At 37.9% G+C, this 17,798-nt stretch overlaps 1 protein-coding gene across 37 annotated transcripts in view; it reads right to left on the minus strand.

Moving 5' to 3' along the window:
* Positions 1–17,798, minus strand: part of ZNF438 (zinc finger protein 438) — a 168,566-nt gene that overhangs the window by 114,942 nt on the left and 35,826 nt on the right. For 35 of the 37 annotated variants that reach the window (XM_078329769.1, XM_054258592.2, XM_078329759.1 and 32 more), the window contains exon 2: positions 122–214. The exons of the other annotated variants lie outside the window; for them this stretch is intronic. The gene's annotated coding sequence lies outside the window, so the exon portion shown is untranslated. The remainder of the gene's footprint in view (positions 1–121; positions 215–17,798) is intronic. 37 annotated transcript variants of the gene reach the window in all.

Genomic DNA, 17,798 nt, shown 5'->3' on the forward strand with positions numbered 1-17,798 from the left:
AATAGGAAGTACAGATTTATAGAGAAATATAAACTAAGGTAGCAATATCAATGCCAGTTAAAGCAGAACAAAAACCCAAGTCATAAATTAGAAAGTCATGGCTGAGTGCCGTGGCACATACCTGTAATCCCAGCACTCTGGGAGGCTAAGCCAGCAGGATCACTTGAAGCCAGAAGTTCAAGACCAGCTTGGGCAATATAGCAAGGCCCCGTCTCTATAAAAAATTAAAAACAAAAATTAGAGGTGTGGTGCCACGTCTGTAGTCCCAGCTAGCCAGGAGGATCACCAACTTGAGCCTTAGAATTTGGAAGCTGCAATGAGCTATGATTGTGCCTCGGCACTCTAGCCTGGGTGACAAAGCAAGACCTTTTATTTAATGGAAAAATAAAGAAAGAAGTCATATTATTCTGTCTGATAAAAGGTATAATCCTCAATTGCGATGTTGACAGTAAATAACACATTAACACATACACCAAAAAAAAACCTGAGAGAAATATAAAGAATTAAAATTAATGGGAGAAATCAGTGATTTACAACTTTAAGTCTCTGAGAAATCAGACGAAAAAAAATAAAGTTCATAAACATAATAGGTATTTAGGAATTTTATAAATAAAACTTCTTTAAAAAGGTCTATGTAACTTTACCAAAAATGATCATAAGCTGGTCCAGAAATACAACCATAAAAATCTAGAAGAGCAGAATGCCATATATTCATATCATTCCATTAAGAATGACTACCAAAAGTTTAAAAGTAACTTTGAAATTTGCAAAACATTCTCCTAAATAATCAATGAAAAAGGAACTCTTGGCAAGCAATCATATGCTATTTTAAAAATTATTTTAATTGAAAATACAATACCAATATATAAAGAATATAGGCAAACAGTATAAAGAAAAACTTAAAACTCTGAAATGCTTTCCATTTTATGTTAGTGTATAAACTTTCTCCCATAACAAACAGACTCAAAAGTAGCTCAAGTGAGAAAGAAATTCTTCTTTTTCATGTCAAAATACAGGGTGGGAGGGGAGGTGTGCTTCACAAGACTATTTGTGAATTGCTGGCTCTGCCATCTTCCAAGTGGTTTACAACTTTCAACCAAAGATGGCTACTGTAACTGGTGTAACACCCCAGGCAGCAGAAAAGGAAAAGAGAAAGTCTAGGGTAAGTGGCTTGTCTTAAAGGAGGTGACCTTACACACATCACCATTCACCTCTCATTAGCCACACAGCCACACATTGCTGCAAAAGCAGAGAATCATGGGTTCTAGACGGGCAACCACATGCTTAGCTAAACTCTAGGGCATCCATTTCTAAAAGAAAAAATAGATTCTACAAAACATTGGTATGTCCTCTAAATAGTTTTTCCTCGTTAAAAACATGAAATAAAATTCAACTCAAGAAGAACAAGAAAGCAGAATCAACAACAAATTGTAATTATTACAATAAAGCAGAATCAAGAGCAAACTATAATTATTTCATTTTATCTGGCTGCTTCTTAGTGTCAAGAGTACAACCTAACATCAATTCAGAAAACTGGAAACATACATCAGTGTGAAGATTCCAATATATCAAATATATCAAAAAGTATAGACTGTATACTTTCTACACACTAGAAAGTATATTGAGAATTCATCTACTCTCTTTCCTTAAGGACTTTTAATTCATGTATTTTTTAATGTACATTGTATATACTGATTAAATGAATTTTTCAGGGTGACTAAGTTTTAGCATTACACATAGACAGAAGTTAATCTTTTGCTAGTAAAATAACTTCCAAAATTTGTATACCAAGGTTTTTTAAGCAATGTTACTGGGATTATAGTTGACACATAATAAAATACAAAAATTTTAAGTGTACTTTTCAGTGGGCTTGGACAAATTTACATATCCATATAATCACCACCATAATCAAGATATAGAACACAACCATCATCCCAAAAAGTTCCCTTGTACTGCCTCCAGATCAATCTCAACCCACCCTTAGCTGCATGCAACAACTTGTCTATTTTTTGTCACTATATAGTAAATTTATCTTTTCTCACACTTCTGATATTCTAACCTAGAACAGTAAATGGAATCAGTTTGTGGTGTTCTATGTCTGGCTTATTTTATTCAGCATAATGTTTTTGAAGTGTATCCATATTTCTAGTGTATATGATTTTCAAAATGGTAAATGAACACTGGCTTCAATTTCAAGTGACCAGCTATATTAGCCCCTAGCAAGAGAGTCAGCTTGTCCCTTGAAGCCAAGCGCTGACTATCCTTCTCCAGCTATGAAAGTCTTATGTGGCATCTTCTTCAGATATAAGGCTGTTTCATTTGCATTGAGGCCATTAAGAACTATGCTAGGGCCATGAATAATTATGCTAAATCTACTCTGCTCTGTAAATGGAACCACAAAGCCTGGATGACAGCATACCTGATTACACAATGGTTTACTGAATAGTTTAAACCCACTGTTGAGAGTCACTGCTCAGATAAAAAGATTCCTTTCAAATTATTATTGCTTAATTAATGCACCTAGTCACCCAACAGCTCTAATGGAGGTGTACAAAGAGATTAATGTTTTCATGCCCACTAAGACAACATCCTCTCTGCAGCTTATGGAACAAGGAGTAATATCAACTTTCAAGTCTTATTATTTAAGAAAGCTTCCTAATGTATAAAAAGAGGAAGAATCGGAGGAGGACTCTGAGAACTGATTCTGAAAAACAGAAGATTCTAAAAGACCTAATCTCAGAAGTGGGAAGACCTTAGAATCAATTCTTCCCTCCCTCCACTTCAGCATGGTCTTCCTTCACATCTCTGTGTGAGACTGATCGACCTCCACCTGCACATTGTCAATGATGGAGAACTCACTGTCTCATGAAGCAGATCAAACTGTTTTCATGCAGATGTAATTGGTATCAACTTATTAGCACTCTTTAAACAGAGGAGAATCTCTCTCTGTAACTTTCCCCCATTGATTCTAGCTATGACTTTCTGTAGCTCTAAATCTAGTCCCTCTTATACTTGAAAGCAATTCAAATTGCAGAAACTAGGAATGCTAAAGCTGTAATGTTTTTACTGTGACTCTACCACTACATATGCTAGAGAGTATTGGATGTGCACTTTTCTTCTCTCTAAATCTGCTTCCACTAGTACCAGGTTAGAGGTTGAACTGGTTGGAGTGAGGGGTGTGGGATCACGGAGCGGGGAGAAATTAGCTGATTACAAATGGACTTGGGAGTATCTAAGGAATAGCAAAAGGCTATTCCTTTTTGCATAGAGGACAGTGAGCAAGACAGAGAGTATAGGAGATAAAGTCAGCAGCCCTGGTAAAACATGTGAGACAAGGTTTTATCCTGTGTGCTGAGTAGCCACTGAAGGGTTCTGAGTAGAGGAATGACAGGAAAATACCATGGAATATTATGCAGCAATCAAAAATGATGAGTTCGTGTCCTTTGTAGGGACATGGATGAATCTGGAGAACATCATTCTCAGCAAACTGACACAAGAACAGAAAATGAAATACCACATGTTCTTACTCATAGGCGGGTGATGAACAATGAGAACACATGGACACAGGGAGGGGAGCACTACACACTGGGGTCTACTGGGGGGAATAGGAGAGGGACAGCAGGGGAGGAGCTGGGGAGGGATAGCATGGGGAGAAATGCCAGATGTGGGTGAAGGGGAGGAAGGCAGCAAATCACACTGCCACGTTTGTACCTATGCAACTATCTTGCATGTTCTGCACATGTACCCCAAAGCCTAACATGCAATTTAAAAAAAAAAAAACTTTTACTCCTATATGAAGGACTGACTGGAGAGGTATGATGAGAAGATAAGGAAGGCCAGTTAGAAGATGATTATCACCTAGGTAACTTACAATAGTGATTTATAATAGGGCAGTAAGGGTGAGGAGTGGGGTAGGGGTGATTTGGGATACATTCTGAAAGGAAGACATGTAAGTCTTACTAATGGAATGGATGTGGGATATGAAAGAAAAAGTCACACATGACTGAGTTTTTGGCCTGGAACAAGGGAGCATATCATTTATCCAGGGAGAAGAGTTCAAGATTTATATTTTAGGCATATTAAGTTTGAAATGTTTAATGGAGATGTTGAAAAGACATAAATATAAGTCTAGAACTCATAAGAGAGACCAAAGTAAAGAAACTGTAAATTTGAGAGACCAAATGGCATTTAAAACAAGTAATCATGTAAGATTGTGTGGAAAATAAATACAGAAGTCTAAGGACTGAATGCTGAGAGATGTCAACTTTTAGAGACCGTAAAGAAGAGAAGATAGCAAAGGAGATTTTGTATTTTTATGACTCTTCCTCAAAAAGAAGTTAGAATTATTTTATGTCTACAAACTATGAAGTCCATTGCCAACCATCACAAACCTCTTCGAAAACCACTTTTCAGAGATACATGCCTACTCTATTTCTGAGTCCTGACCAAGTGACAACCTGAATAGCTCCATTTCACCTGTCAGCCGCCCAACTACCCCATCCCTGGTCTCTGGCATGTGTCCTAGTTTCTGAATCAAAGTTCTCACAACAACTAGGAACTTCTAGTTGTCCAACACTTACCAGAAGGCATACGGAGAGCATGTTCCCCAGAGCTGCCAAAAGTTCTTGGCATGTGACCAGCAAAGCACACAATGAGTGAGTGTTCAGCAATTAATAAGGTGACAGAGAGCAAGTGACATGTTAGGGCACTGCAGAATGAGCCAGACCAAAGCTAGACAGGAAACACAAGTCCTTACTCCAGGCGGCTCACCCCAGGAGAATCCACCCTAGGTCACCCAGTGTGATCAGATATTCTTACCTAGACAAGCTGAGGTAATCTGACGTTTACTAGGCAGCTATGGAAACATCTCAGCATTTCCTGGAAGCTGCTAACATCATAAACCAAACCACAGGTACTGTACATAACAGGCACTTGTTCTGTCCGCCTCCTCATCTCAGACTTAGATTGGAGACATCTGTTACTCTCCCAGCCTCATCTGTAAAGGGAATTCCAACCTATCTCACAGGTCATTGTGAAGACTATATGAGATAATATAAATGCCTGGTACATAGAAAGTGTTCAACATATACTTGCTATTCTTATTTACACTTTGGTGAGCACAAACTACAATCAGCTGAATGGTAAGCATGCCCCTAAAAGTAACACTTTCAATGCTCTTCTAGGCCAGAATGATAAAAGTTTTGCTTGTTCACTTGTTTTGTGTGAACTATTACATGATCGATGTAATTTAAACTTGGCCTGAGAAAACTATCCTGTCCTTTTCTAAACTTCCCCACCAGGGTTAGCACAATTAGGTTAAACAACTAAAAAACAGAGCTGTAAGTCTATTAACATGAAACTATTAACACCAATTCTGACTAAAGATTACAAAGCAACACAGAAATTTCCAAGCTCGACAATTATTCTGCAAGAGTTATTCCAGTATGCATCTGTGCCTATATCCTTTAAGTATAATATATTTCTATTTCCATTTATGAAATTTAACTAAAATCATTAAATATGGCAGCAGAAGCAGGAAACCATCCACAAGACCTGCATGGCTACTATTTTTAATGAAAAGTTATATAATAGTTTCAGCAAACTACAAAGTTTCCTTCTTATAAGTCTTTTAATATTTATAGAAATTTAAAATAGTTATCACGCTAGAGTCCATTTTAGAAACTGAGAATTTCTATTATCTGACAGCAATAAATTCTGTATTATTTTAGTTCAGTTACAGAAATTGCTATGTAAGAGTTATATCTTTATTCATACTGGTTAACAATAAGTCTACCATGTCTACTACTTGACCTAGAAGCTCAAGTAGTGTGACTGAACAAAACGACACTAACAGGGTCTCAACTCCAAACCACTGAGTGACATTACTGGACTTTTATCTCTAAACAATACACTAGAGAAAAGAAAAAGAAGTGCACTGGGAACCACTTAAAGGGCCTGCTTGTAATAACAGAAAAAGTTACACAAAAGGACCAAAGAACACAAGTGGCTTAAAGAATCAAAGAGAAAGCCTGAAACCAAACATAAGAGATGTCCACAAACACCATACCCATTGTATGAGTCCATTCTTGCACTGCTATAAAGAACTATCTGAGACTGGGTAATTTATAAAGAAAAGAGGTTTAATTGGTTCATGGTTCCTCAGGCTGCACAGGAAGCACGCTGGGGTGGTCTCAGGAGACTCTCAACCATGCGGAAGGGCGAAGGGAAAGCAGAGACATCTTACATGGCCAGAGCAAGAGGAACATCTTATATGGCTAGAGCAAGAGGAAGAGTGTGAAGGGGGAGGTGCTACACACTTTTAACAACCAGATCTCATGAGAACTCTCACCATCACAGGAACAACAAAGGAATTTCGCCCCCATGATCCAATCGCCTCCCATCAGGCCCCTCCTCCCACATTGGAAATTACAATTGACATGAGATTTGGGTGGGGTCACAAATCCAAACCATACCATTAATGTTCAAAAAATAAAATCACTTCCTATAAACTGAAAACTTAAACCTATAGCTATGTATTTCCTTGGAATGGTTTCATGGAATCTGGATTTAAGTAATTGGTATTTTTTATTTCTTTAAACCATGGTCCAGAAAATCTACTTCTAAACTATAAATTTTGAATCAATAAACTTTGACTTTTATATTTCAAGTAAACTTTTATTTTGAAATAATTTTAGATTTACAAAGTAGATACAAAAATAGTATAGTTCCTATACGCCCTTCATCCAGTTTTCCATAAAGTTAAACATCTTACATAACCATGGGACATTTGCTAAAACCAAGAAATTAACACTGATTAATTTCTAATTGATTACTATTAACTAAAATATAGACTTTATTTGTATTTCACCTGTTTTTCTACAAATGTCTTTTCTTCAACTCCTAGATAGAAACCAGGGTACCATATTGCATGTAATGATTTTTTTTTTAATGCTTTAAGTTTTGCTACATGACAGACTATGTCTTATAAAGAACAGTCTCATTATAATTATTATAGAAAATAAACCTAAAATTCCCTGGAAAATATGATTTGTTAGATATTAGGGAAATGTTACATGTAGATTCATGTAAACCTGGTATTTCTACAAATGTTTTATTGAAGAGAAAAAGAGGTAAATCACTCAAGAAAGATATGCCCCACTGACTACTTTGCCAGGAACCTATGAGATCAAATTACTTAATGTTTCAGAAATATCTCTTCAAAAAATGCTTGTCACTTATGTATTTCCCAGGGCTCCTGTAGAGTCATGAGATATACCATAAATCCTTTTAATTAATTGTGTAACAGAATACAAAGTATTATTATCATATTCAGATAATCCATTTTTATCAAAGATATCTAAAAAGTGCCTTCTTTTCATTTTCAAATTTCATTTTTAATAACTGTATATTTTTATTAAGAAAACAGAACTAATTAAGAAATTATTTCCATAGTTGATTAAATGTCTTTATTTTAAAAATGAAAGCATGCAAAATTTAATAAAAGTTTTAAGATAAACAGAAAATGTTCCAGAAAAAAATAAATGCCACAATGAATAAAACTGGCTAAGAAGAATGCTTTACATTCTTTTCCATGTGCATAATGCTGTGGACATTACTAAACAGTCACAAACAAGTGACTCATGTTTAGGGCACAGCCTTTTTAATAGGAAAACACTAATAAAGAGTTTGAGATTTAAAGATTTTTGAAAGAACACATGTCTGGAAAAGTATGCACATGTGTCAGTTTGCCTGAGATAGTCCCAATTTATGGCCATTAACCCAGTGTCCTACCAATTTACCATCTGTCCTGGATTTTTCAATTTGTAATTTTTTTAATGATAGCATTAAAATATGCTAGGACTTCTCTGTACTTTTAGCCTCTACCATAATCTCATTGAGCCATGTGTGAGATGCATGGGCAATGAAGCCAGTTGTCAATTTCACACGTGGTTAAATCTGAAAGACACCTAGCAGTAACCCATTTCTAAATGTACTGTAACTCATACTTCATTCTTAAAGACAGCACCCAGGCAGCTTGCAGAAAAAGTATACGTAGGCAGGAGCAGCTAGGGACAGCTAACTCCTCCAGTCTTGGATGAAGGTAGAAGAAATACTGAATACTGCTGTCCCTGCTCATGGCTACCTTAAAGATACAGATTTAATGAAAGCAGAAAGTGTTTTACATATTATTCTCTAAAGCATGACTTTTCATCTAGATCAAACAACTTTTAAAAAAACCACACTTAGTTCTGATTCCAAAGCATCTTTTTTACATCATCAAAGTAAACTGATCGCTGTTTGGGTCCATCAACAGAAAAACTCACAGCTAAATGATGCCAGGTTTCTATTAGTATCAGGAGATGCAGCAAAGAGAAAAATCAGCTAATTCAAAATTATGGTTTGATCATTTCATCTAATTCATGAAACCAAATTAAAACTTTTGGAAGTTCATGCTGTAGAATATGCAACACCTGACACTGCTGTAATTGCTACTTAAAATCAGTTTAGAAGAAAGACAACAACAAAGACAAAATTACTGTTGGTTCTCATTATTCACAGTAGTTAAGTTCTACGAAGTCACCATGAACACTGAGTTAGGGAATGCCAAACTGTTTACTCATAAGGGAAATTCAGTGTTAGGTTCCTGAGAGCTTATGATTACATTTTAACTAACTGATCAAACATAACCTCATTTTATGTGTATTTCTGTTTCGGGATACCTTATTAATATATAGTCATGCACTGCATGATGTGTCAGTCAACAACAGACTGACTATAAGATAGAGGTAGTCCCATAAGATTATCAAGCTATATTTTCACTGTCCCTTTTCTGTGTTTAGATACATAAATATTTACTATTGTGTAATAACTTCCTACAGCATTTAGTATAGTAACACTGTACAGGTTCATAGCCCAGCAACAACAGGCTATACCACATAGCCTACATGGGTAGTAGGCTATAGATTCATATAAGCATACACTCTGATATTTTCACAATGAAAAATGTCACCTAACAATACATTTCTCAGGATTTATCCCTGTTATTTAGCAATGTATGGCTTTACCGTTGAGTCACTAACACTGAACTCATAGTCAACAGCACTGTAAGTTTACCTATCACATGTATTTTCTCTCTAAGGCACATCACAGCCTTCTTGCCCTTAGGAGCAACATACAGCATTTGAGTTCCACACTTGGTAGTCATTTTAAACACAGAAATCACAAAGAAGTCTTAAAAAGCAAAAATCATGGCACTATGTAAACCACAAAAAGGAGACTTGTTTACTATATGGGAGCTGAAGGAAATCAGCTTGTCAACTAGAAATGTGTTGAGCAATCCAAATTTTTCACCATTCTGTACTATTTGTAGTCATGCACTCAGTTGAATGACTAGTGTCATAAGTATTGATTTTGCAGTTACAAATCAATTTTACAGGTTGAGTATCCCTTACCTGAAATGTTTGGGATCAGAAGTGTTTTGAATTTGGGGTTTTTTTAAATTTTGAAACATTTGCATTATGTACTTACTAAGTATCCCTAATCCAAAAATCTGAAATCCAAAATGCTCCAGTAAGTATTTCACTTAAGCATGACCCTTGAGGATCATGCTGCACATCATGTTGGCACTCAAATAAGATTTTCGAGCATTTCTGATTTTAGATCAGAGATGCTCAACCCATAGTAAGCAGACAAATTCATGAAAACAAAATCTGTGAATAATAAGGGTCAATTTGTTTGTTTTTACAGTGGTAACACAATTACAAACCTTGGCTGAGCACAGCATCATAGATAACACAACGTTCTTACTAAACTTAAAAAATGATGGAACAGAAATAAACTTGGACTCGGCTGTGGTTCACATATAATTCATAACTATGCCCATATTGATTGCAATATATTACCAATCAAAATTAGGGAAAACATATTTCACAATTGAATCCACAAAAGCTGTGACATTCTACCAATCAAAATTTGCAAACATTTATACACACACATAGGGTTAAAGAAATTGGACTAAAGCTGGGTGTGGTGGCTCACACTTGTAATCCCAACATTTTGGAAGGATGAGATGGGAGGATTATTTGAGCCAGAAGTTCAATACCAGCCTAGGCAACATGGCGAAACCCCATCTCTACAAAAAATATAAAAATTAGCAGGGCGTGGTGGTGTGCTCCCATAGTCTCCGCTACTGGGGAGCAGGGGGGTGCTGAGGTGGGAGGATTGCTTGAGCCTGGGTGGTCAAGGCTGAAGAAAGTTATGATCTAATCACTGCACTCCAGCCTGGGCAACAGAGTACACCCCTGGTCTCAAAAAAAACAAAAATTGAAGTAAAATATTTGTGACAAAGCTGATGCTGACTTTCAAAAAATATTTCAGCATAATAGTCCATGTTTTCTCTTTTTGTTATCTGTCTTACAATTCTTTGAAACTTTTAAGCCCCACTTTGCAAAATCATCAATATAATGGATAATTTTCATTCAAACATTACACTCAAAGTCAGTTGAAAATAGCTATGGACTAAACATTTGTGTCACCTTGAATGCTTATGCTGAAGCCCTAATACCCAGTGTGATGGTATTCAGAGGTAGAGCCTTTAATTAGGGTTAGAGTAGGTCATGTTGGTGGGGCCCTCCTGATGAGATTAATGCTGTTATAAAAAGAAAGAGATCTCTCTCTCTCTCTCCCCCTGCCACCCCCATCCAAGTGCACACACCCAGGAAGGACCATGTGAGGACATAATGAGAAGATCAAACCAGGTCTGCAAACCAGGAAGCAGGCCTTCACCAGAAACTGATCTGCCGGTGCCCTGATCTTTGACTTTCCAGCCGTCAGAATCCTGAGAAATGCACTGTTGTTTTAAGCCACTCAGTCTGTGGTATTCCGATATAGCAGCCTAAACTAAGACAGAAATTTTTCATTCAATATTTAATTTTTATGGAGAACTTATTTTTTTACTTAGATAAGTTTATATTATGTACTAAAATAAAATGAACTTGAGAATGCCTACAATTTAGCAGCATCTGAATTTGGTTAAGATGTTTAAAAGATTTTCGTAACAGACACAATTTATTTGACAAGCTGTAGCATAAAAATTTTGTTTAATAAAGGCGCTGCAAATAAACTTTACTGTTTCTTTAAACAGCAGCTGTGAAAATACATGTGCTAGAATATTTACATATTACAAAATAAAAATTTAATAAAATTTGCTTTAAACTTATCAGGTACCTCAGTATCGACATAGAGATTACATTCTCAAATTTAAAAATCACAATTTATAGAGAAAATAGTAACTTGGAAAAAAATCAGTAAGTTCAAATGTATCAATCACAAAATGCACCTTGAAAAAGAATATAGTTTTATGAAGCAATTAAAGATAATACAATCATATTTTTAACATATTTTTTCAAGAAAAATAGAGAGCTTATGTATTAGGCACAAATTATAGCTAAGAAACTAAATAATGTATGTTAACTTTTACTGAGAATTCTACTTATGTTCTTTATAATGTTAAAACAGTTGTTTTGCTTAATGAATATAGATATATGTTAATATGTTTTAGAAATAACTTTATTTTTAAAATACTTTCTTAATAGGTCTATTTTATAGCTTTGCCAATATGATGAAACCAATTTGTCAGTCAACCAATAAAATTATATAATTTTACTGTTTTTAGACAGAATCCCAATTTGGGCAATAAACAGTTGACCTAGGTGTGACAGTTAATTTTATGAGTCACTTTGGATAGGTGATGATAGCCAGCTGTTTGATATAATACTAATCTAGATGTTGTGTGATGGTCTCTGTGGATGTAGTTGACATTTACAATCAGCTGACCTGAAATAAAGCAGATTTCATACTGCCGTGGGCCTTATCCAATCAGATGAAGGCCTTAACAGTGAAGACAAAACAAAAATTACCTGAAGAGGAGGCAAGTCTACATCAAGATGGTAACAGAAATGCTGCCTGAGTTTCCAGCCTACTAACTTATTTTGCAAATTTTAGACTCAAGATTATTATCAGCTCTTACTTAAATGTACAGCCTGCTGGTGTAGTCCACACATTTGATTTGCCAACTCCCAAAATCTTATGAGCCAATTCCTTAAAATAAACTCTGTATCTTTCTCTTACTCTCTCTCTGTTTTAATATACTAGGTAAGAAAGATTAGAAAGTATTAAGGAGCTCCGCCAAAAGGAAGCTGCTCCCTGATAAGAGTAGAGAGAAAGGGTTTTAAGAAACATTCAAGTAAAGAATTAACATTCCTTTTAAAGAAGAACAGGACCCCAGATTCTGTGGCCACATCTTCCTATACCAGAATGATACATGACCCAATAACCCTGACCCTTAGCTTTTAGAGAACAGGGACCTATCTTACTCCTCTTTGTATCCCACTTCTAGCAGTGAGTATGAGACAGAGAAGATGGTCTAAATGGTTGCTGAATAAACTCAAGTCTCAGAAGACATCTCCAGTGCTAAATGTGATTGAGGAGGTGAGAATGTATGCAAAAATCTGCATTTTAATGTTTTTAGTAGTATTGTGGTGGTGTCATTCTGAGACTGTTGTTTGCATTATAGGATGAAAATAAATGAATAATTGTGGGACTTTCCAGTTCTATAATCACTTATACCTCGTTAAACAGAGGAAAGAGATACAGAAGGAAGATTTAAACACACTATAATCTTCACCATAGTTTCAAGATTGAATTGGGAGCGTCAATCTTATGAAATATTTTTAGCTTAAATATGTGCGCACATATTTCTGACCTCTGTCTACCGAAAGGGCTGACAAAAAAACACTATCACCCCTTAAACAGTAGGGCTTCTAAGAGAAATAACTGATTCTAGGACTCAGAAGCTAAGTTTAAGAGGCTTCCAGCCAGGTGTGGTGGCTCACACCTGTAATCCAAGAACTTTGGTAGACCAAGGCAGGCAGATCACTAGGTCAAGAGTTCAAGACCAGACTGGCCAATATGGTGAAAGCCCATCTCTACTAAAAATACAAAACTTAGCCAGGCGTGGTGGTGGGTGCCTATAGTCCCAGCTACTCAGGAGGCTGAGGCAGAAGAATAGCTTGAACTGGGGAAGCGGAGGTTGCAGTGAGCTGAGATCATGCCACTGCACTCCAGTCTGGCTGATAGAGGAAGACTGTTGTTTTTTGTTTTTTTAAAAAAGGGCTTCCACTGGCCACCAAAGATGGAATAATTTGAGCTTCAATTATAATACTTGAAATTAAACTAACACGTTAAATTCTAAAAGTTCATAATAATATTCCTAAAAAAAAACTGGTCACTTTTAAGAGATGATGGAGAACTAATTCATTATCTTAAAAAAAAAAATCAAAGGAAAAAAAAATCCAGGTTATCCAGGCATGCAAGTTATCCAGACACGCAGCCTCAGCCTCACTCAAGATCCTTGCCAGAAACACAAATACTCAGGTCCGACCTCCTATCTCCTGAATCAGAAGGTTTGGGCATAGGACCCAGTAATCTATGTTTTACTATAACAAGCCCACCAGGTGACTCAGAGGTATTCTAAACTTCCTATATGTACAGAACTGCTGAAGGAATCAAATCTTAGTCTGATCCAGTTCATGCACAACTGTCAATGTACAGGAATTATAGAGGTCAAAGAAATGTGTGGATCTATTACCACAAGTATGCACACATCAAAATCCAGAATGAGGGAAATTCTACAGATAAAACACCCCAGGTTCTTCAACAGGCAAACTGTATGGAAATTAAAGAGATAGAGAAGGAACCTAAAGGTTAAGAATCTATAAAGTTTTCTATGAAGTAGCCTGGAGATTAAAAGAGATTTAAGATATATCTTTTTTTTTTTAATAAGCAAAACCAAGAGACAGCTTCTAGAATGAAGGAATGAAGAGTGCCACAGAACCTCTCCCCAACAAAAACAATTTAACTGGAAAAAAATTATTTAAAACAATAACTTAAACTCATTGGAAATTGTTGGAAGAGCATATAATAAATGGAGAAACATTCATTCAAGGAAATATTCTATATCTTAGTAAGAGCCTGTAAGTGGCATTTGAACTGCGACCTGCTCCCCTGTACCTTCAAGTTCTGACTTATGTCTTAGTCTATTTTAGTTACTCTGGGAGCTCTAGTTCAGGAAGGTCCTGTCAAGAATATGGGGGCTCCTTTTCCCTTCAGCTCCCAAGGTGGGACTGCATTTTCACCCTGGAAATGAACAAGGCACTGGAACTGTTCATTTTCCCTAACCCTCTATAGTAGAATCTCTATTCTGTACAGGCACAGCAGAGATGACAAGGGCTCCCTTAGTCTAGTCAGCCCTCATTTGTGGGGAAAAGGCTCTACTCTAGGTGCAGCAGGCTAAAAATACTGGGCTGCTATCACTGTTGCATCAACCTACTGGTGGGGCAAAGGTTCCATACCCATAGGGGCAAGCCAGAAAGACAAGTGGCTAATGTCCATGCTCTGTCACTCTGGAAGAAGTGAGCCACTATTCCTGCCCACAGTTTCTGTGCAGTGGTACAAGGTTCTGCCTGTGGGGAGACGCAAGCCTTAAGGACAAAAAGCTCCTCTGCTCTGAGGGAATTGACACTATTTGTAAGAGACCTTAGAGAACTGAATGTCTAAGTACAATACCAAAAACAATGAAGAACTTTGTGGAGAGCAACGAAGAAGGTGCTCATGGCCCCACGATACAAGCAGCAACCAACAAACTAGGACAATCAGAAGTTTAACAGAACTAGAAAAAGAGACAGTCAGATCACAGTCAACACTGGGGTCAAGAGGTCTGTACCCAAGTTCGAGGCTGCATCCACTCAAGAGCAATCAGAGCTTGATAGGGGCACAAGCCACATACAGATAAATCAATTAAAACAGGAAGCTTCACTGCCACTGAAGGGCTGAAGTATAACCTCTGATCAAACAGTGGCTGAACAATAAGCTCTTCTGCCCCAAGATCAACTCCTAGGAAGCTGGGCTTCAACATGAAAGTATCCCTGGCAGCTTAGAAGACTATGGGCATGCTCAAGACTGCCTTCACTCAGAACCGATTGGGAATGAATAATCCAAGCTACTAATCTATGGCTGAACATAGGGCAAAACAAACTTTTTGCAATCTGCAAGACGCTTGCCAGATGTTAGTACCTTGCTCTCGGACTTCCCAGCCTATGGAACTGAAAGAAATAAATTTCTTTTTGGTATTCTGTTATAGCAACAGAAAACAGACTGAAACATAAAAGTTGTACCAAGATGTATGATTTTTGCTATAATATCTGAAAATAAAGAAGCAGCTTTAGAACTGGGTAATTGGGTAGAAGCTGGAAGACTACAGAGGAGCCAGATAGAAAAAACCTGTATTGCCATAAATGGAGCATTAAGGGGTATTCTGGCGAAGGTTCAGAAGATGACTAGGGAACTTCTTTCTTCTTTCTTCCTTCCTCTTCCTCTTCCTCTTCCTCCTCTTCTTTCCTTGTCCTCTTCCTCTTGTTCTTCTTCTTCTTCATCTTCTTTTATTTTTGAGAAGGAGTCTCTCTCTGTCACCCAGGCTGGAATGCAATGGTGCGATTCAGCTCACTGCAACCTCCGGCTTCTGGGTTCAAACGTCAGCCTCCCAAATAGCCGGAATTACAGGCATGCATCCCCAAGCCCTGCTAATTTTTAGTAGAGGAGGGGTTTCACCTTGTTGGCCAGGCTTGTCTTGAACACCTGACCTCAGATGATCTGCCCGCCTCAGCCTCCCACAGTGCTAGGATTACAGGCATGAGCCACCACGCCCAAACTGAATATTCTTAGAGATTACTTAAGTGCTCATGACCAGAATGTTGACAGAAATAAGTAAAGGTCATTCTGAAGAGGCCTCAGATGGAAATGAGAAGCAAGGTACTAGAACTTGCTCCTAATAAAGGCCACAACTGTCATAAAGTAGCAAACAGCTTGAAATGCCTCTGGGCTATGTCCATGCCCTGGGGGTTTGTGGAATGCTGAACTTGAGAGTGATGAACTAGCATATGGGAGTGGAAGAAATTTCTAGCAACAAAACATTCAAGACATTGTGTGGTTACTTTTGCTACTTACAGTGAGATTTGGGAGTGAAGGGATGACAAAGAGAATTTATAATCAAACTAAAAGCAAAGAGGAAAGATTTGGAAAACTCTCAGCCTGGCTATGTAGAATTTAGAAAGCTTGTTTAGGAAAGGAAACAAAGAATGTGGCCTAGCGAGCATTTGCCAAAGAGATTCATATTGATACAAGGGACCCAGAGGCAATTCACCAGAACAATTTGAGAAAGATCCAAAAGGCATTTTACACATCTTCAAAGCAGCTCCTCCTATCAGGCCCAGAGGCCTAGGAGTACAGAATGGTTTTGTGGGAGCCCATGGCACCCATGGCATTTTGCACTGCTTGCTGCCCAGGAATGCCTCAGGACTCTGCTCCCCACACTCCAGGGCAACACTCTGTGGCTGTCCAGCCATGACTCAAGTAGCAGCAGGTGTGGTTCAACTCACCACTCTGGAAGGCACAAGCCATAAATTTTAAGAGCTTCTATACAGTGCTAATTCTGCAAGTGTACAGAATGTAAGAAATGTGGGGCTATGGCAGTTTCACCTAGATTTCAAAGGATATACTAAAAAGACTGGAGCCCTGGGAGAGACTTGCCAGAAGGCTGGAACCATTGCTGAGAGCCCCCACTAAGGAAATGCCTAGTGTAGCCAGAAGCAAGGCCACAGCAGAGTCCCCATTAAGATAATGCCCAACGGAGCTGTGGGAGCACTAACCCCCACAGCTGAGACCCCAGAACTATAGAACTACCAGTATGCAAGCTGCTGAGACCCCAGAACTATAGAACCACCAGTATGTAAGTCCAATCTGGGAAAGCCACAGGCACCCAATTCTAACCTACAAGGGCTGACACATGGACTGAGCATAGTAAAGCCATGGGAGTGGAGCCACTTGAGGCCTTGGGAGCCCAACCCTGCACCCATGTGCCCAGGATACAGGACATGGAGTCAAAGGAGATTATTCTCCAGCTGTAAGATTTAATACTGTTTTCCTTGTTGGGTTTTGGTTTTATATGGGACCTGTTACTCCTAATTTTTTCCTGTTGCTCCCTTTTGGAATGGCAATGTCTGTCCTATGCCTGCTCCACCACTATATTTTGGAAGTAGGTAACTTGTTTGATTTCACAGGCTCACAGCTGAAAAGAATCTCCTTCAAGGCAAATTACACCATGTGTCTCACTCAAATCTTATTTACATGAGACTTGGAACTTTGGGCTTTTAAGTGCATGATGAAATGACTGAAGACTCTGGAGCTACTGGGATGCAATGAATGTATTTTTAAACACCAGAAGGACATAAATTTTGGGGGCCCAGGGTAGAATGCTATGATTTAAATGTGTCCCCCCAAAGGTTCATTGTATTGGAAACTTGGTCCTGAATGCAGAAGTACTGAGTAGTAGTAACTTTAAGAGGGTCATGAGGGCTCTGTTCTCATGAATGGATTAGTAGGTTACTAGATTAATGGGTTATCAAGCAGGTAGGTTAGCTGTCATGAGAGTATATCTGTTATAAAACGCCGTTTGGTTCTCACTCATGTGCCCTCTCACCATGTGATGCCCTGTGCCACCTTGGGATTCCGTAGGGGATTCTCACCAGCAAGAAGGCCCTTAACAGAGGCTCGCAACATGCTCCTGGACTTCTCAGCTTCCAGACCATGAGAAATAAATTTATTTTCCTTATAAATTACTAGTCTTTGGTATTCTGTTTTAGCAACAGAAAATGGACTGAAACAGATGCCATTAGGAGAAAAAG

The sequence above is a fragment of the Callithrix jacchus genome, chromosome 7 (assembly GCF_049354715.1).
Source record: "Callithrix jacchus isolate 240 chromosome 7, calJac240_pri, whole genome shotgun sequence".
Lineage (NCBI taxonomy): Eukaryota > Metazoa > Chordata > Mammalia > Primates > Cebidae > Callithrix > Callithrix jacchus.